Here is a 20,729-nt window from a genome sequence, read left to right as displayed (position 1 = left end):
TTCCTTTCAACTTTGAAATATTCAACTATCTTTGAGATGTTCCAGGATCTTCTAATCTATTATAATTCTCTCAAGATGATTTTCCCTTTGTTCCTTTTGTCAGTTTGTCAGTTCCATGGTTGAGCAAACTGTAATATAATCCATTCAAATATTCTAAGAGAATCCAAGAATTTGTAAGTCCTTCAAAAAGTTTAAGCCTATCTTGAAAATCTGAAAGCTGCTTATTAGTTGTGGACTTTCATTAATTTATAAAATAAACTGAGATAGTATAATTAGATACCCATCAGGAAGAAGAAAATTTGAGGTTATGGATCAGGCACAACCTTAAATAATGGCTAGTGGTGGTATGATGGGAAACAATGTTGGAAAATATTGAGTTACTTAATTTGTGGCCAAGGGATAGTCAAGACCAAGGTAAATGGGATAACTTTATGGAAAAAAGTTGGTGGGGGGCAATTAGGAGTAAGTGATGTTCAGATTATATCCCCAACTTTGAGATGACAATCCAGAAAGTGATTATTACTCTTACCAATTACTTTTAAAAAAATGTCATTTTCATGACACTGGGAGTGACTAAAGACCAGACTAGGTGGACCATTAATTTAATCGTTTATTGTATTCTTTAAGTTATTTTCATATTCATGGGACAGAAATAGCTGGACTATTCAGTGATGAATCAAATTATTTTTGCCATCTTAATAGACAATTTGGATTCCTGCATATTTAATTGAAACAGTTCCATGAATAATAGTCTCTAATATGGCACATATCCCTCATGACCAAATCAGGTTTAAAAAAAGGTAGGCAATTTATTGCCAATGGCATAAGAGTTAGTGACCCAGACAGTGACAGCTATGCAAATAGTCACTATAGCCACAGACCAAATCAAAGGACAATCATCACATGCATGCAGTCAGAACAGAGAGGATTATTGGTTACATCAGTCATTCAAACCACACCCATATGCACGGATAGCAATCGACATCAGCAGCGTCATCTTTGAAAGCTGAGAACAAGAGTGATATATAAAACCTGAATGAACAAAACCTGCAAATCTGCTTTCTCAAACAAGCGTAGTCCTTTTGTCATTGATATCTCTGATATAAATATTTATTTATAAAGGTTGGCATTGATTTATTGATTTTGGATGGTTTGAACTTTTTTGGAAGTTATTTGCCAGGTGATCATGCCTGGAAACAGATCAGAATTTTCTATTCACTAGTCTCTTTGAGTCAAATAGCTAATAATAAACTACGTGGGAACAAAGAAAAACTATTAATGTTCACATTCAATTCATGAATCCGTCAATAATGTCTGCATGACCATACTACTCTATCTCTGTCTGTATCTCCCTTTCTTTCTCAGTCTCTATCTCTCTTTGTCTCTCTTTCTGAGTCTATGTATCTGTCATTCTGTATCCTGTCTCTTTTTCTCTGTCTCTCTTTCAGACTTTTTGTGTTTATCTGTCTCTTTTTGTGTCTCTTTATCTCTGTATCTATATCTCTGTGTCTCTCATATGTTTATTTAGCCCACCAAGTATCCTAGGGTTCAATGCCAATACAATATAAAGTAAATGCTGATTTCCAATTTTCAGGTGGAAGAAATGGTCTCATAGATTTTCAAGATTATATATTCCTCTACTTTTTGGTAGAGAAAAGTGGGTAGCATCTTCTTGGAAGTTCAGATATTTTTATGTTTTTAATATTCCCTTACCTTGAAGAGAGTGATAAGGGATAGACTAGTAGATGATATAAAAGGTGATGCACAAAAGGATAGATGGCAGAGGAAAGGTTGGGACTTATGAGTTTTCCCAAATTCCTCTCCAAACAACTTTAAAATAATACTTCACAATCAATTCTGGAGTGGCAGGACTAATAAAGGAATAAGATGAAACAAAACAGCTTAGAAGGTTATTATTAGAGTTCTACCTCACCAAGATGAGTGTAGAATGTGGTACAACACAGACAAAACCCTGGCCTTGGCAACAACTGAACGATTACTTCCAGTGCTATCAGACCACAGAAGGTAAGGGAGGCAGACAATTGGTTAGAAGGAGATTACAGGGGACCTTTTGCTGGCATTGGGTGCAATACTCTGTTGCATTGACCATACAAAGTTCCACAGAGTAGTTCCAGGGTGAGGAGGACTAGCAGGAGTGAAAACCCTGTTCTCAGCTCCAGGGAGAAAAAAAAAAAACTACTTGTAGCTCACAGATTAGAGCCCAGTCCAAGAAAACAGTGACCACACCTCTCCTAAGATCATTTTACCTGGGAAGAATTAAAAAATTAAAAATCCCTAGAACTAGCTCTGAAAACAATAGCAACAACAACAAAAAACCCTGAAGCTTGGGATAGCTTCACCTAGGAATAGAATCCAAATTTTATATAATGTTAACAGTCAAGAAATAGGTCGGAAAAAAATGAGCAAACAACAAGAATTTGACCATATTAAGCTACTTTGGTGATAGGGAAGATCAATATGCAAACAGAGAAGAAGACAACAAAGTCAAAAGAACTACAACCAAAACCTCAAAAAAAAAAGGTGAATTGGTCTCAGCCCCAAATAATTTTTTTTGGTAGAAACCAAAAAAGATCTGAAAAATCAAATAAAAGAGATAGAGAAAAATTGGGGAAAACAAATGAGAATGATACAATAAAAATGATACAATAAAAAAGCTTGGTAAAAGAGGCACAAAACAAATGAAGAAAAATTACCTTAAAAATGGAACAGGCCAAATGGTAAAAGATGCAAAAATCTTTGAAGAGAAGAATTCATTAAAAAGCAAAATTGTCCAAATGGAAAAAGAGAACTCATTAAAATTGGAATTGAGCAAGTGGAAGCTAATAACTCCATTAGACAACAAGAAGCAATAATACAAAATCAAAAGAATGAATAAACAAGAATATATGAAATATCTCATTGGAAAAAGAATGGATCTAGAAAATAAATTGGAAAGATAATTTAAGAATTACTGAAATGCCTGAAGGCCATGATCAAAAAGAACATAGGCATCATATTTCAAGAAATTGTCAAAGAAAACAGTCCTGATATTCTAGAATCAGAGGATAAAATAGAAATTGAAAGAATTCACTAATTATCTCTTGAAAGATGTCCCAAAATAAAAACTCCCACAAATATCATAGCCAGTTTTCAGAGAACCTAAGTCAATGAGTAAGCAGTCAGAAAGAAAGAATTCAAATATTGTGCAGCCACTGTCAGAATAACACAAGGTTTAGCAGCTTTTGTATTAAAGGAGCAGAGAGATTTAAATATAATATTCCTCAGGGCAAAAATTCTAGGATTACAGTCAAGAATTATCTACCCAGCAAATATAAGTATAATCTTTCAAGGGGGAAGTAGATACTTAATGAAATAGAGGGCTTTCAAGCATTTCTGTTGAAAAGACCAAAACTGAAGAGAAAATTCAACTCCCAAATATATGACTCTTTATAAGCCTAAAATTGTAAATAGGAGAGAGAAATCAGAAGGGATTCAATAAGATCAAACTCTTCATATTCCTACCAGGAAAGATGATTCTTATAACTCTTAAGAATTTAACCTTGTTAAGGAAGTTAGAAGAATGAAATATAGATAGAAGGCATGAATGTGAGTTGACTAAGATAGGATATCTTAAAAATATTTAAATTAAATCAAGGGGTGAGAAGGAGGGATGCAATGGGAGAAGGGGAAAGAGAGGGGCAGAATGGAAATATATTATGAACACATAAAGTGAAGTTGAAGATGGAGAGTATCTGAGGGTACAGTGGAATATGAGGTAGAGAGTTTCTTCCAGTTTCTTCTTGTTGTTTGTTTGCTTGTATCTTTCTATCTTTTTTCCTTCCTTCCTTCCTTCCCTTCCTTCCTTCCCTTCCTTCCTTCCTCCTTCCTTCCTTCCTTCCTTCTTTCTTTCTTTCTTTCTTTCTTTCTTTCTTTCTTTCTTTCTTTCTTTCTTTCTTTCTTTCTTTCTTTCTTTCTTTCTTTCCTTTCTTTCTTTCTTCTTTCTTTCTTTCTTTCTTTCTTTCTTTTCTTTCTTTTTTCTTCTTTCTTTCTTTCTTTCTTTCTTTCTTTCTTCTTCTTTCTTTCTTTCTTTCTTTCTTTCTTTCTTTCTTTCTTTCTTTCTTTCTTTCTTCCTTCTTCCTTCCTTCCTTCCTTCCTTCCTTCCTTCCTTCCTTCCTTCCTTCCTTCCTTTCTTCTTTCTTTCTTCTTTCTTTCTTTCTTTCTTTCTTTCTTTCTTTCTTTCTTTCTTTCTTTCTTTCTTTCTTTCTTTCCTTTTACTCTCTGTCTTAGTATCAGTTCTAAGATGGAAAAGTAGCAAGGGCTAGACAATTGGGGTTAAGTGACTTCAGGGTCACACAGCTAGGCAGGGTCTGAGGCCAGATTTGAAAGTGGATCTTCCTGACTCAGACCTGTCACTCTTTCCATTATGCTACCCACCTGCCCCAGGAGGAGGGTAATTCAATCAAAAGAAAATGGCCCTCTGCCAGACTGTCTGATAGCTTTTAGTGACTTAGAATTAGAAGTTTCTCCTTCCCACATTTCTCTGCTAACCTCCAAAGGATAGGAGATTGAAATTTGTGCCTAGCCTCTCCCTGAAGCCGATAAGATATCAAGAAGGGAGAATCTATCTGTGTAAGTAGAAGAACATTCAAAAGGATGGTAAGAGTCTTGGCGCATTCTGTACAATTTCACAATGCCATCTTCTTACTCTAGAACTCTATCTGGCTGTATAGTGCCATGTGCCAATAGAGAAAAACGCTTTTTTCTGATGATCACAATGAATAAGTATGTGTTTGGTGTTATTCTGAAGAAAAAGAAAGTAGCAGTGTACTGGTATAATGAAAATTGGCTCTAGACATGATTTTGGATACTGGCAAAGAATGTGGATTCCAATCCCAGAGTGTTTGCTTACTTCCTATGTGACCTTGGGCTAATCATTTAACTGCCCCTGTACTGTTTCCTTCTTTGTATGAGGGTTAAAATAAGGGGATTCCAAAAGTTTCTAATAGTTCTAACTTTGTGATCTTATGTGGAAAAAATAAAAATGGAGAGCTGAATTTTGAGAGCCAAAATTCATGTTTTTTTTTTTTCACCTAGTGTTAGAACCAATTTGATCTCTTAATTTGTTCTTGTCAGATAGTCAGGTATGAGTAGTACCAGTGGGTCATTTGCATGTACTAAAAAATCAGATGCAGTGTTGTTTTTCTTTTTTTTTTTTGGCCATGTGCTATTCCTTACCAGTGCCTAATTATGATCCTTAACAGATTGATTTTTTTAATGTAATACTTACAGATCTTCACACAGAGAAGCTAATTTAAGGCAGAGATGTGCATACAGACATAAAATAGCATGATGGACTATAAAGGGCCATTTTATGCTCATTCTTCCAGCAGGAAATAGAATTGTTCCTGTGGTTTCTGGGGTGATCAGTGATGGGCATTTGAAACAACAGCTGATGTCTTCCTAAGCTATCCAGGAAGGATGCTTTCATTATTGAAATAGCAGTCATTCAGCATGTGTGGTGTGAAACAATATAGAATTATGTGAACTAAAGAGCTCCCAAGAATCCAGCCCCATAAAAATTTAATAATTAAAAAAACATACCCTGAGAAGAGACTATTTAAATAAATGACTCAGAGAGAGTGAGTGAGTGAGAGAGAGAAGAAGAGAGAGAGAAAGAGGAGGGAAAGAGAGAGAGAGGTTTTCCATGACAATTTAAATCATATTGGTATGACTCTCACTGAGCCAGCAGAGAATAGTTGCAATAGTGACCTCATGCCATGGTTAAGAAAGCTACACTGTTCATGCATAAATAAAAACCAACCAGCATAATGATCTTGTGGGTGGTATTGGTTTGTCATCCATATTCCAGTCCATGCTTTTCCTACTGGATGCATTTACACACTCATTATTGAAGAGGCTGACTCATTATTGAAGAGTGCTAGCAGGGTTCAGTTAGGTAACTTTAGTGCCTTGGTTTCCTCCCATGTGATTAGGGTAGCTTTGTGCAATGCTGAGGAAATAACCAGGCTCCAGTATTGAATTAAGCTACATGGTTTCAGTTGAGGAATATATCTGGGGAGCAATTTGGTCCAGTACAAAGATACCCTGAACTGGGAGTTGGGAGAGTTTAATTTTTGTTTTAAAGTTCTGTTACTAATGTGTTAGTGTTACCTTGGGTAAGTCTGAGCTTCGATTTTTGGATTTGCCTAATGAATTGATTGGGCCAATGATGTCTATAGTCTGTCCCTTTTAGCTCTAAAATTCTTATATAAGTGGAACTAGGACAACAGAAGAGGCATTTATTTGCCTGTGGGTCAACATGGAGACTTAATAGGCCAGTTAAAAGCAGAGATTTGATCCATTTGGTTATTCCCAACCTAAAAAATTCTGCTTCATTAAAAAATTTGGATTCTCAGCATAGGAATCCTTCACTCAAGCAAGAGTGGTGTGGTACCATGCTCAGCCCTGTGTCTGATGCTTTCCTGACACCGCACACAGCCCCAAAATAGACCAGAAGCACAATGGTAATATAATTTTCAATCGACAAATATTCATTAAGCTACTGCTATGTTTAAGGCATTGTGCTAGGTACTGTGGACACAACGCTAAAAAATGAAGAAGCCCTGCCCTCAAGGGGCTAGCTAGCAATGTATTGAATGTACCTGCCAATCTTTTCTGTGTTTATCCAAATGTGATGCATGTTAGAGGAAAAAATAGCTTGATGGGGTAAAATGTTATGTGTTATATGTATACATGTATCATTTTCAAGGGTCTATTTATGCATGTGTATATGAATAGACAATGTACATTTACAAAGTCCCTTTTATCACGATACTTTTTTACCTCAAAAACTGAAAAAAAATGAATGAATGAATGAATGCAGCAGCATTTATTAATTAGCTACTACATGCATGCCTGTCATTATAAGTACTAGGAATACAAATTAAAAATGAGTCTTCTCTGTGCCATCAAGGAATTTGCCTTCTAATAGGCAGAGGGAGACAAACATAGAAGACTGGTGAAGAGAGATTTGGCCTGTGGAAGCATAGAAGTGATGAATGGAAGAGAAGGATAATCAACTGTCACAACCTTTCCAGTTGTGGATAGTAGTATTGATTTGGCTACTATTCCCAGAGAAAGGAAGAAAATAGAAGGCTATGAAAGAGATACACTCAGAGTTGGCTGGCCAGATGATAACATGTTCGAAGTAGATGGATTTGAACTTCCTTCTGAGGCCAGCTAGACAAAACACTGGGTTAGGTAACTCTGCACTCATTCACCAATTAGGATAGCTCAACAGCCCAAAAACAGAGTTTCAAAGCTGTAAGACTTAGAGTGCTCTTTTTTGGAGAGACAGTCCAGAGAGCAGTGTCGCGGGAGCAGAAAAGGGACCAGAGAAGGGAAACTGGCAAGATGTCAGGAAATGATAAATAAAATGTAAATGATGGTACTGCTATACCTCCTCTTCCCTCCTTCCCTTGGATGATGCATAAAATGTGGGCTGCGAGCTTTTTTATTAAATGGTACAAAACTATCTGTAGCCTTCTCTTCTAAGTATGTTAAAATATAATGCCTCTTTCTGACTTGAATATATAACTTGGGCATGAGTTGCCCAAGGTAACATTACCAAGTTAGTAACAATGTTTAAAACTTAAATCAAGCTCTCCCATCTTCCAGTTCAGGGGATCATTGTATTGGACCAAATTGGTACACACACACATATATATATGTATATATAAAATCTACATATGTTTATACTCAATAAAGATGTAAGAATGAGTCATTGGAAGAGGAATTGAAGCTATAAACATGTTTGCATCATTTTAAATACACACACACACATATATGTATATATATATATATATATATATACAAATATACACATGTCTATTTATAATGTCTGAGGAACAGCTTTGTTAAATTTAGAACATTTTGCTATCAGGCTAAAGAATAATGAGGTGGTTTTTTTGTCCACACAAACTAACAAAGCTGATCTTCCATTAAGGTAGAAAGGGTAGTCCTCTGTATTGACAAAAGGATGGTACATAAAGACAAAATTACAGATTTCTTTAGGTTTTGCAACTTAAGTAAAAATCAATCTTTCAGGAAATAAAATTTTAATTTAATTTGATGATTAAGGAGGAACCTAATATAGTAAAATGTAAGGACCATTGTCACTGTCTGGATAAACCTTCCATCTTCAATGTTTTGGAAAGATAAATGTAAAGTATCAGAAAAAGCATAAAGTGTTAATAGGGATGGCTCAGAAACTAAAAATGACTAGACAAACTTACAGGTGGTAAAGCTTTGTTTATATGTTTTGGAGTTTCCTTTCCCATCATTGTTTTCTCAGTTATTTTTTTGAAAATGAACAATTTCTGCACCTGCTTGACACCACTGAAGATAGTTTAGAAAACAAAACCTCTGTCTTTCTTTTCTTTCATCTCATTTTCTCTTCACTTTTTATCTCCTTCCCTTTCTTTTTTGTTCTTCCTTCCTTCCTTCCTTCCTTCCTTCCTTCCTTCCTTCCTTCCTTCCTTCCTTCCTTCCTTCCTTCCTTCCTTCCTTCCTTCCTTCCTTCCTTCTCTCCTTTTTCTACAAGGATTTTTCCATTAAGATTTTTCTTTGAGCCTCTTTCTCATAAACTAAAAAAAAAGGAAAGAAGTTAAATTCTTTAAAATTCAAGCACAAAAAACTGAAAGATGTAAAAGTAAATTAATTATATATAAATATGAACATTATTACACATATACTTATGTTTCTATTCAATACATATATATATAATTGTGGGTACTTATGAGTACAGTAATATTCAAAAAATTAAACTATGGTTTAAATACATTAATATCATTATTTTATGAAATAATTAGTATATCTATATGTGTGTATATACATATATATATATGTATATAACAAGTTTTATGTTCCTAGGCCTTTATCCCTGGGAAAAGTTCTTAAAAGAAGTTATTGCATATGTAACTGGGCTTTGCATATGACCAGATCACCTAATATGGAGACACTCATGGAAGAAGTCAAGGACCAGCTTCTTAGAAAATATTTTCTCCATTACTTTACTATGTGGATGGGAACATGCCCTTTTGATTTGCTTGTAGGCAGAATAAGATGTATCTTTAGAACAATCAGACTAGGAAAGTCACTATTCCTTTTCTTTGGCAACCAAGAGAGTAAAGATCTTATTGACCCACAGTATGGGTGCCATGAACTCAGATAGTTGGGGGAAGGGTTATCTCCTCTTTTCCCCAAGAAATTGGTTTGGTGACTTTGTTCTATTTTGTTTTCTTTGTATTTTTTTTTTCAGTTCTATGCCCAGTGCCCAGCCAGTGGAATCCGGGCTGGACTTGGACTAAAGCCATGGTGGCCTTGGAAGCAGAATTCCAGGCTGGTTTTTGCTGTTAGGCTAGCAGGGTCCATGGGACCTGAACAGAAAGTGGGCTTTGGACTTGGAATTTGGTAAAACTAAACTACACAGAAGCTGAACTAAGTTATAAATCTAATCCCTTTGCCCTTCTCAGAGACTGAGGTGATAAAAGTGTGTGTATGACCCAAGGGGGGTGGGGAGACAATTTATGTTCCTCTAGATTTTAGGAGGGATGTTTGTATGTGTGTTTTGGTTAAAACTTTGAAGTAAATATTCTTTTGTAAAAGATAATCCATCAGTTAAGAGGTTTATTGGACCTGAGGTACAAGAGACCACTTCAAATCGGGGAAACAAAATTGGTGTGGGTCAGGGCCAATGGCAAAGAACTTAAATAAGCTCAACCCCCTTTAAGGGTTTTGCTGAACAATGGCTGAAGGATGAAATGTGACTTATGTGGTCTTTGGGCAGTGGAAACCAAGGTAGTCATTCACACACACACACACACATATACACACATATATGTACATATTACACACAGCCAAATGATATATGAATTAACTATAAACATAAGCATACATGTACTAGTGTTTATATTTCTATATAGATATAAATGTATATATGAAAAGATATAGCATATATGTATATATACATGCACATATGGATATATAGTATATTCATATGTGTATGCCTGTGCAAATACACAGGCATAACTCTTATTAAAGATTGAGTGAAATGTTTTAAAGTAATATTGGAGAACAAATTAAAAGGAATCAGGCACCTGAAGTTTGGGCGTCATTCAGGAATATCTGACTGATCATTTCAAATCACTGAATCTAGAATCTTAGTGTAGGAAGGAACTTCAGGGACCATTCAGTCTACCTATTCCTGTACCCATATCACTTCTGCAAAATTGACAACAAATGGTAATCTAGCCTTTTTGATGCTAAGATCATTTCCCAATCCAAAGGAAAGATGTGCTTTTGCTGATGTGTTTTCTTTGGAGGGACCCAAAATCTTCTGTAATTTGTATCTTGTCTTGTCTTCCCAGAACATAGTTAGCCTACCCCATTCGCAGCCCTCTTTAGCAATTTATGAAGATTCTTTATCTCTTGGTTAGCCAGGGAGAGGTGGGGGGAAGAAGAGCTACCATTTCCTTGGGGCTTTAAGACTTGTTTTAGATAGAAGACTGCTATTGTTCCCCACTTTACAGATGAGGGATAGATTCATAACTGTGTGTATACATACATATATATTATGCATAAATATGTCAGTGTGTGTATATGGAAAAAGAGAGGAAATCTCACACCACAATGACTTTTTTAAAAAATCCATAAGTTTCAGAATGTCTAGAATTTGTATATCCAAATACATATGCATAGAGATGGCACCACATATATATATATATATTTGTTTTATGGGCTAGAAAGAAACTATGTGGCACAGTGGATAGAGTGCTGGGTCTGGAGTCAGGAAGACTCATCTTCAGGAGTTTAACTCTGACTCAGACATTTAGTAGTTGTATGACCCAGAGCAAGGTTAAGTGTAACCGTGTTGGCCTTAGTTTACTGATCTGGAAAATAAACTAGAGAAAGAAATGGTAAATCACTCTAGTATCTTTGCCAAGAAAACTCCAAATGGAATCACAGAGTCAAATACAACTGTTACGAATGAGAAATAACAACAAAGAAGACCAGGGGAGAGAAGACAATGTTGAGGGGAAATTGCTGGATTTTGAGACAGAGAATTTGGATTCAATTTCTGGCTCTGCTACTTACAACCAGAGTGACCTTGAGCAAGTAACAACCACTACATTGTCTATAAAATGAGACATTGGATGAGATTATTACTAACATTTCTTCTAGCTCTAAATTTTGATCTTGAGTTCTACAGTCTTGGAGGATCCATGTTTTTAGTATGTACCATTTAGTCATTTACTTCTTACCAGTTGTGAGACAAAAAAAAAGGCTAGGTGGCTCAATGGATAAAGAGCTAAGAATGGAGATGAGAGATTCTGGGTTCAAATCTGGTCTCAGAGAATTCTTACCTGTGAGACCCTGGGCAAGTCAAGTAATCCCAATTGTCTAACCCTCACTGTTCTTCTGCCTTAGAACCAAGACTTAGTGTTGATTCTAAGATGGAAGGCAAGGGTTTTAAAAAAGGAGTGAAAGACAATTTCTTAAGAATTATATGAGTGATTAGTACTAGACTTCATACCATAATGACAAAAGACGATGACAGAGATGATTATCATCATATTGAGAATAACCTATATTTGTTTTTTTCCTTTACAAGGTGATCTCAGATAAATTAATTGAGGTGCTGTATTCACCCTTGGAGGGATTTAGAAACTCATAATTCATTTAAAATAATGCTTATAGCAAGAATAATTCTCTCCTAGACAGAAGTACTGGCCATTTATTTAAAATCCAGTGTGCTTTCCATCATATCACTTAGTCTAGGTTCCTTGACATCTCTGTTCTGGCTGCTTCTAGGAGATAGTTAAGTGGCTCAGTAAATAGAGTGCTTGATTTGGGGACTTAAAGACTTGAGTTTGTATTCAAGATTATGTTCTGCTTATATTACATATATTTTATATGTACATTGTTATTTGCATGCTGCCTCCCTCATTAAAAAGTGAGCTACTTGAGAGCAAGAACTGTTTTTTTTTCTAAAATTTTTAACTATCAGACTCATAAAAATGGTTTAATAAATGCTTATTGACTGATTGACCCAATTACTATTTGATTAACCCTGGGAAGTCACAGACTCTATCAGCCTCAGTTTTCTTATCTGTAGAATGGGGACAATAATCAAGCAGACCTTTAAAACCCCCAAAATCTCAAATCTCTAAGACAAGACTCAACTATCAGAGGACTAATGGGTCTCTCCAAAGAAAACACATTAGCAAAAGCCCATCATTCCTTTGGTCAAAGAAATGATTATCTTATCACAGAGACTGTATGATCATTAGATGGTAATTTTGTAGAAGTGACATCAGTACAGGAATAGGTAGAGACCGAATGGGCTGCTGAAGTTCCTTCTTATACTAAGATTCTAGATTCAATGATTTAAAATGACTAGTCAGGTATTCCTGATTGGCCCCCAAACTTTGAGTAATTGATCCCTTTTAACTTTTCCTCCTAATATCACTTTAAAGCATATTACTTTATCTTACTTTATCTTCAGTAAAGAGTCATTTGTTTATTCCTTCTTATGTTCCAATTCTTGGGAGTCTTCCTGATGCCACCATTCATTTCCCTTCAAGGAATCTACTGCTGCCCATCAGCTCATTGAGGTTTAGCCCTCTCAGGAAACTGCCAGCTATCCCCAGCTTCTGGGCAGGTGCCTGTCTGTGAGCCCATGTGTGCATTTTCCCTTCCAGAGTTTCCCACAAACTGGGATGCTGGCTGTAACCAAGGGAACAGAACTAAGAGATAAATAAAAACAAACGTGTGTGTGTGTGTGTGTGTGTGTGTGTGTGTGTGTGTGTGTGTGTGTGTGTGTGTGTGACTTGACTCTGGAGTAAAACTCTTGGCAAATACAAGCCAATAATATTTTCCAGGACTAGTAGGTCAGTCCCTTCTTTAGCATAATACAACTCTGAATATTCATATGTAACCTTTTCTAGGTCTGTGCTTAATGCGTATTCACGCTCTCTGTGGTGGGCATTGGTGACTCATAGTGCCTGTTCCGGGCTATTGATTTCCTACTCCCCCCCCCCCCCCCCAATGCAGATCCCTCCAGTAATTCTCCACAGAGGCTGTGAAAAGTTCTTTGCTGTGGGATTTCTTTAGAACACTGAAAAGACACAAACCCAATGTGCCCTTGAGCCTTGCCACTTCCTTCTTTTCTAAGGCACTGAGTCGAGGGCACTCCCCTCCACCTCCCTGCTGCCTTAGTCAAAGGCAAAAGGGGCTTCGTCTTCCCTGGGAACAAAAGTGCCTATGGAGGGCTCCAAGGACCGGTTTGATTGTTGCTTCCTGTCTCTGGCCCACTTCATTCTTATAAAGCACTTCAGTTTCAATGGAGTTTTCTTTACATTTGGGCAAGTGTCTCCAGAATAGAAACATTCCAGACTTTCTTCTATTGTTTCGCTTAAAGACTAGATGAGATGAATAGATAAAGCTATAGATCTATCTCTCTATATGTTACTGTTTATGTTGTTCAATGAGTAGAAAAGGAAACATAAGCCATGGAGAAAACTGGTTGTGCTGGAAGTCTTGTACTTAGGTCTATAATCTATGACCAAGGCAGGAAGATTTTGGCTTTCTCTGCTTGAATGATAGGGTCTCTTCCACCTCCCACACCTTGCTCTTCTCCGTTGGCAGCTCTACTTCTCACTGGAATGGGAAAAGACAAGTTTCAGTTCCTCTGAAGTTAATCAAACAGTCAAAAAGCATTTATTAAGTCCTTATTATGTACCACACTAAAAATGGGGAGGGATGCTGTGAGGGGGGGGAGGTGGCAAAGAGAGTTCTTGTCCTCCAAAACCTCATAATCTAATGGGGAGACAGGATGCAAATGGAAGGTAATTTCAACAGAAAGAGACTAGCATCTAGGTAAACTGGTTTCCATGAAAGCTCTGCAGAAGATGAAATTTGAGTTAAGCCTTGAAAGATTCTAGGGAAGCCAGGCCCTAGCAGTTTGGAGGGAGACTATTGCAGAGATGGGGGGATAGCCAGTGCAAACAGAACAGAATTGGGCAATGGACAGGTGTGTGGAAGGAATAGCAAGTAGAGTATCGATATACTGAACAATAAGTAAAATACAATAATAATCAGTGGTATTCCCAAATGGAATGGGCTGCCTCAAGGAAGTAGAAGGTTCCCTCTCATTTTTATTAGAGGTGTCCAAAAAAAAAAAAAAGCTGGACAATCACTTGGCAAATATGTCATAGAGGACTAAATAATATTGGATTAGATGACTTCTTGGGGGGCATTTCAGCCCTATGATTCTATGACATCTGGTTACTTTCAGAAGTTCAGAGAGATGCTACATTTGATTCATTTCCACCAGCAAAATGAAGTTGAGAATAATTTAGTGAATACGATTTCCATAAATAGTCAATCATATGACTTAGAGGGCAACAGGACTTCAGAAGTCATCTAATCTAGTACATTCATTTTATAGATGAGGAAACAGAGGCCCAAAGAGGTTAAATAAACAGTGCTATATCTATGAATTCTTTGATTTGGAACAATTGTGGGAAGAGAGAGGGATGTGGAAAAGGAGAGTTTGATATGGGTACAAACATACTAGGAGGCGGGGTTAAAAAAATCCTACACCATCTAGAGGTGGGGGGTTAGGGGAAAAAAAGGTAAATCCTCATAGAAGGCATAATAACAGCAACCAAGTCCAAGGGAGAATACCCCGGGTTTGGGTAAGGAAAAGGAAGTGCACCATGAGATATAGACCAATAGAGAATCTTGATGTTTGGGTACAAAGTAGACCCCTGGAAGTATAACCCTAAATGTTATCATTCTAGGATACAGCCCGTTGCTGCTTTCACTATGGCTCTAGAAATGACCTATTCAAAGTCATATAGGAAGTAACCAGCCAAGATAACATTTAATCTCAAATTTCATCCTTTTTCTCCAGAGCCAAAGTGGCACTCCCCTCCTCCCCCACCATGGAGCATTTCTCTCTATAATTCAACCTTAAAAGCCTTTTAGCCTAATATCTGGTTTGGTGGAGATAGTTTTTTCCCTTTGAATTGTGTGTGTGTGTGTGTGTGTGTGTGTGTGTGTGTATAATATATATATTCCACCAAAATATTCTTTGGCTTATTTTTTCCTTAATATATATTATATAATTATGTATTTGTTATGTAGAATATATAACTATGTATATTATACATAAATTTCCTTAATTATATATAATTGTGTATATAAGTAGGTAGGTAGGTAGGTATAGATATTCCACCAAATTATTCTTTTGCTTATTTTTCCTAATCCTGCACTTACTGTGCCACAGAAATACCATGAAGTACATAGACCGATGTTCAATAATTTATGAAGATATTGATGACTGCAGCTATATTAATAACTCTTCATATTAATTTTTAGGAAAATCAGATTGAAAGCTGTAGCTTGATACTGTTTTTCTAAAATCCTCTATTGATATATGTAAAACTATGTGACATGGGATCTTCAGTCTTCATATTTCTGGTGGGTGAAAAAAAATAAAGAATTGTCAGAAAGAATACCAAATATCTACCTCCAGAGGAAAAACCAATGAAGTCTGAATGCAAACTGAAGTATACTATTTTTCCACTTCATTTTATTTGTGTATGTTTGGGGGGGGGTTATTATAAATTGTCTCACAACATGACCAATATAGAAATGTGTTTTGCATGATCCTACATGTATGTATATCACAGATTAAATTGCTTACCATCTCAGGGAGGAGGGAAGGGAGAGAAGGAGAGACAATTTGGATTTCATAATTTCTGAAAATATATATTAAAAAACTGTTATTTCATGTAATTGAGGGAAAAGAAAATATTGCATTATATATATATATTTTAAAGGGTAGCCAACAAGTAGGAGTGTTATTGTACTGCTCTATGTATCAGCATCCACTTTCTGGTTACTCTGTTACTATGAAATGACTGCCACATTCACTCTTGTTAATGCCACTCCTTTTTCTCTCTCCTATTCTTACCTTCTCTCTTACTTGTAATTTTGGCAATGAAACATGTAATCAGTTATGGGCTTAATGTGAGTGTGCATGTGGGTGTGTATATGCATGTGTATATTTAGATATAGATGGATGTTCCCAAAGCAAAAGCAATGAATTAATTCATTTTTCTCTTTTTCTGTCCTTCGAATGTTTTTGCCACTTTCTCCCTTCCTCCTTCCTCATTCATATTCTTTCCCTGCTACTCCCTGTTCCTGATCATTTGCACATAGAATCATGGCATGTTTGAACTGGGAGCTGAGCAGTGGGCAGTGACGTAGCTCAGTGGATAAAATTCTAGTCCTAAAGTCAAAAAGACTCCAGTCTAAGATACTGACTAGCTGTGTGGCCCTATGCAAATCGCTTATCCCTGTTTGTTTCAGTTTTCTGATCTGTAAAATGAACTGGAGAAGGAAATGACAAATTATTTCAGTATATTTACCAAGAAAACCCTAAGTGACGTCTTGAAGAGTCAGACAATACTGAACCATAGAACTGGAAGGGATCTCAGAGAATGTCTAGTCTAGCCTACTCTTTGTGCCATTTTACCAATAATTTTTAATAATTGCTTATAATAATAAATTGTACCACAATTTATTCCACAAAAAGTGGAAAGCCCCAGTTTTCCCACATCCCCTCCAGTATTTATCATTTTCTTTTTTGGTAATTTTAGTCAGTCCGGTAGTGTGGAGTGGTATCTCTAAATTGTTTTAATTTGCATTTACCTAATCAAGAGTGATTTGGAGCATTTTTTCATAAGCCTGTGGACAGTCTTCATTTCTTCCTCTGAGGTCTTGCATTATGTTAATAAAACAGTTGCAAATCATGACTTGTTGAAAATCACACTTGTTCATAGAAGAGCTGATAATAGAATTCCTAGGATTCTTCACTAGTAGAATGACAGTTTAAGAGCAAGAAAAGACCTGAGAGATCATCTAATTTAATCTCTCCTTTATACAGTCATGAGAACTAAGGCCTAGACATCTTTCCCAATGGCACAAATGATCTTGGGAGGGTCATTTGGAAAATATGAACCTGATTTTCAATCAATTCTAAGTGCCTATTCTATTTTTAAGAGACTCATACCTTTCTGGGGCATGGTCATGTTTGTTTTTGTTTTTAGATTTAGCTATCTAAGATGCATGCATTACCATGGCATGAGTCAACAGGTTATTTGCCTTCCTCTTGCACTTTAGGTCCTTAAGAAGGATATCTCCTGATGACCTAGAAACCTCAAATAATTTCCTTTCTTGCAGGGAAAACTTGACGGGTTGATTTTTTCATCAGAAGATGAATAGTTGATTTATCATTAACTCCAACACTGCCAAAGATATCCTTCTCAAAGTGCCCTGGGTATACAATGATTCATTCAAGATATTTTTCATTGGGGATTTCTACTGTGGATTGTTTTTGATATTGCAGATATCTCCTGGAGAAGTTTTCATTCAAGAAAATTTAATTGTTTACTTGAAAATGATTCCTAAGTCAGAGTCCTACATGCTTTAGGGGCTCATTTTCTCAGAGGGAAGTTTATTTTTTTAAATTCTATAATCCTATTGTTCATTTTTATATTTTTCTTTCCAAATTATTTTTAGAGAGGGAATAAAAACTATGACTAATGGACAAATATTGGAACCCCCCAAGTCATTAGAGAGCTATCCAGAAGTGGGAATTTGGACTAGCGTGCCGTGATACTCCAGTTCGATTTGCTGGAGCAGCACATATTTAGATAAAGGTAAAGTATATTATTAATAATGATTTAGGGAGATCACCCTCTATTTCCCTAGCCAATTTGATGAGATTAGTGTATAACATTTGGAGTCTTCCATAAGACACCTCCCTATGGAGTATGACCAAGGCTATTGGTGCATTTCTATATTGCTTTAAATTTTGCAAAGTTATCTTATTTCTAGCCTCACAACAACCCTGAAGACAGATACCCCTTTTGAAGTAATATCCCTAGATGAGGGAATTGAAGCAGAGGTTAAATGACTTGCCCAGGGTCATACAGTTATTATCTGAAACCATATTTGGACTTAGATCTTCCTGACTCTTGGTTTAGTGCTGTGTAATTGAAAATCTACTACCCTAAAAAAGTACTAAATTTCCCGGGAGGCCATTGACTTCCTGTCCTTACATACTCCTGTAGACAGGGGATATATTAGGTGGGGATGTGGAGGGTCCCACCTTCTTTTTGGCCTTGTCAGGGAGCATGGCAGTGGTGAGTGGGGATTTTGAAATGGCTAATCAGCCATGGGTACATGGTCTTTATTTTGTACCATCTTTATTCCTTGATTTCTAATGATCATTAATAAACCTACTGAAATATAATATTTCATATATTGAGATTTAATTTTACCTTTTACTGTACTCTATTCACTGTGTTATCTAGCTGATACAAAAATCAATACTTGTTGACTTTTTTTTGAGAAAGCCTACTTGCATCTCTCTTTCTTAGAACACTTTACTTTGTGCTATAAAGATTACCACTGAGGATGGGTGTGGTCAAGATGCTGGCTTAGAAGCAGCAGAAGTTCAGACCTCTGAAAACCCTTCCTTACTGATCACAAACTGAATGCTACTAGGAGACTGAAAATCAAATCTAACAACAAGAGAGAGCCAAGGAACCCTCCTGCTGGACTCAATACAAAAGGTACGCCACCCCAAAAGCCAGAATTCAAGAATACTTGGGTTTAAGGGGAAGGCAGAAGGAAGGTCCTAGGACCCCACACCCCACCCCCAGAGCTCTAAGCCTTCAGCAGCAGCGGGAACCTCTGGGTTGGCAAAGGCACTTATCTGGAGGGTGTACCTTGCAGACAGAGCTATACCAGGCTCAGAGTGTGGAAAACAGGTGGCAGGGAAGGAGCTGGAGAGGAAGCATAGAGCAGACAGCCTGGTCACAGGGGCTAAGACCCTCCATATTGCTCCAGACTTCCTGGATGTTTTGGCCTCAGGGCACATCCAGCCCAACACAGCTGAACTTAATCCCATCAAAAGTCTTCAGAGGTTAGGGTAGCCCAAACTCCAACAACTCTCTGGCACAGACCTCTGGACTGTAATTTAATCCAATCAAAAGCCTCCAGAGGACAGGGAAGCTCAAACTACAACACCCCTCCCCCACAGACTGCAGAGAGAGACCTTCTGTCAAAGCTCTAGAGGGGAGACTGACAGAAAAGCCCAAACTCCTTTTATGACACAAACATGGTACTGATTCCAAAACCAGGCAGGTTAAAAATGGAGAAAGAAAACTATAGGCCAATCTCCCTAATGAATACAGATGCAAAAATCTAAAATAGGATACTAGCACAAAGACTCCAGCAAGTCATCACAAGGGTTATTCACTCTGACCAGGTAGTATTCAAACCAGGAATGCAAGGATGGTTCAATGTTAGGAAAATCATCTACATAATTGACCATATTAACAAGCAAACTGAGAAAAATCATATGATTATCTCAACAGATTCAGAAAAAAGGCTTTGACAAAATACAACACCCATTCCTATTGAAAACACTAGAAAGTAGAGGAATAGGAGGGCCTTTCCTAAAAATAATAAACAGTATTTATGTAAAACCATCATCCAACATCATCTGCAATGAGGATAAACTAGAAGTCTTCCCAATAAAATCTAAAGTGAAACAAAGATACCCATTATCACCTCTATATTTAACATTGTACTAGAAACACTAGCAGTAGCAATTAGAGAAGAAAAAGCAATTTAAAGGTATTAAAATGGGCAATGAGGAGACCAAGCTATCACTCTTTGTGGATGATATGATGGTGTAATGATTAAAATATAGGGGATACTGATAGAGGTAGAAATTAGTTTCTCTCTGCATGTAGTATTATATTTTTAGAGATTTATTGAAGATTAAGGATTAAAGAAAATACAGGATAAGAAAGCACATGTCTAGGCCCAGGGGCCTAGACAACCTCACCTACATTATGAAAAGAGCTACGTCTGCTTACAAGCGGAAACAGGGAAAGGTCCCAAAAGCCTTTCCAATCAGGTTAAATACCCCTTCTCGATCTCAGCCCAGGTGAGAATTCAGTGAGATTAGAGGGTATTCTAGGGAAGTGAAGCAAGGATTTCTGGGGATTGAAGTCCTGGATTTGAGTCTATTTTTACAATGATCTACTTAAAGAATCCTAGAAAATCAACCAAAAAGTTAGTCGAAATAATCAACAACTTTAGCAAAGTCGCAGGATACAAAATAAACCCAAATAATTCATCAGCATTTCTATATATCTCCAACCCATTTCAGCAGGAAGAATTAGAAAGAGAAATTCCATTTAAAATCACCCTAGGCAATATCAAATATTTAGCAATCTATCTGCTGAGTCAAACACAGGAATTATATGAACATAACTACAAAACACTCTCCACACAATTAAAACTAGACCTAAACAATTGGAGAAACATTGATTGCTCATGGGTAGGTTGAGCTACCATAATAAAAATGACAATCCTACCCAAATTAAGCCACTTATTTAGTGCCATACCCATTGAATTATCAAAAAAACTTTTTTACTGAATTAGAAAAAAACACAACAAAGTTCATTTGGAAGAACAAAAGATCAAAGATATCCAGGGAAATCATGAAAAAAAAAATGCAAAGGAAGGAGGACTCGCAGTCCCAGATCTCAAACTATTCTATAAAGCATTGGTCATCA

The 20,729-nt window shown here is 36.6% G+C and overlaps 1 long non-coding RNA gene across 3 annotated transcripts in view; it reads left to right on the top strand.

Annotated features, from left to right (window-relative positions):
* LOC103105573 (uncharacterized) overlaps positions 1 to 20,729 on the top strand; it is a 90,387-nt gene that overhangs the window by 19,707 nt on the left and 49,951 nt on the right. For all 3 annotated transcript variants that reach the window (XR_008914200.1, XR_471345.3, XR_001624155.2), the window contains 2 exons: positions 17,653 to 17,792; positions 18,516 to 18,710. This is a non-coding gene — a long non-coding RNA (uncharacterized LOC103105573). The remainder of the gene's footprint in view (positions 1 to 17,652; positions 17,793 to 18,515; positions 18,711 to 20,729) is intronic.

The sequence above is a fragment of the Monodelphis domestica genome, chromosome 8 (genome assembly GCF_027887165.1).
Source record: "Monodelphis domestica isolate mMonDom1 chromosome 8, mMonDom1.pri, whole genome shotgun sequence".
Taxonomy (NCBI): domain Eukaryota; kingdom Metazoa; phylum Chordata; class Mammalia; order Didelphimorphia; family Didelphidae; genus Monodelphis; species Monodelphis domestica.
This window is presented reverse-complemented; position numbering and strand designations above follow the sequence as displayed.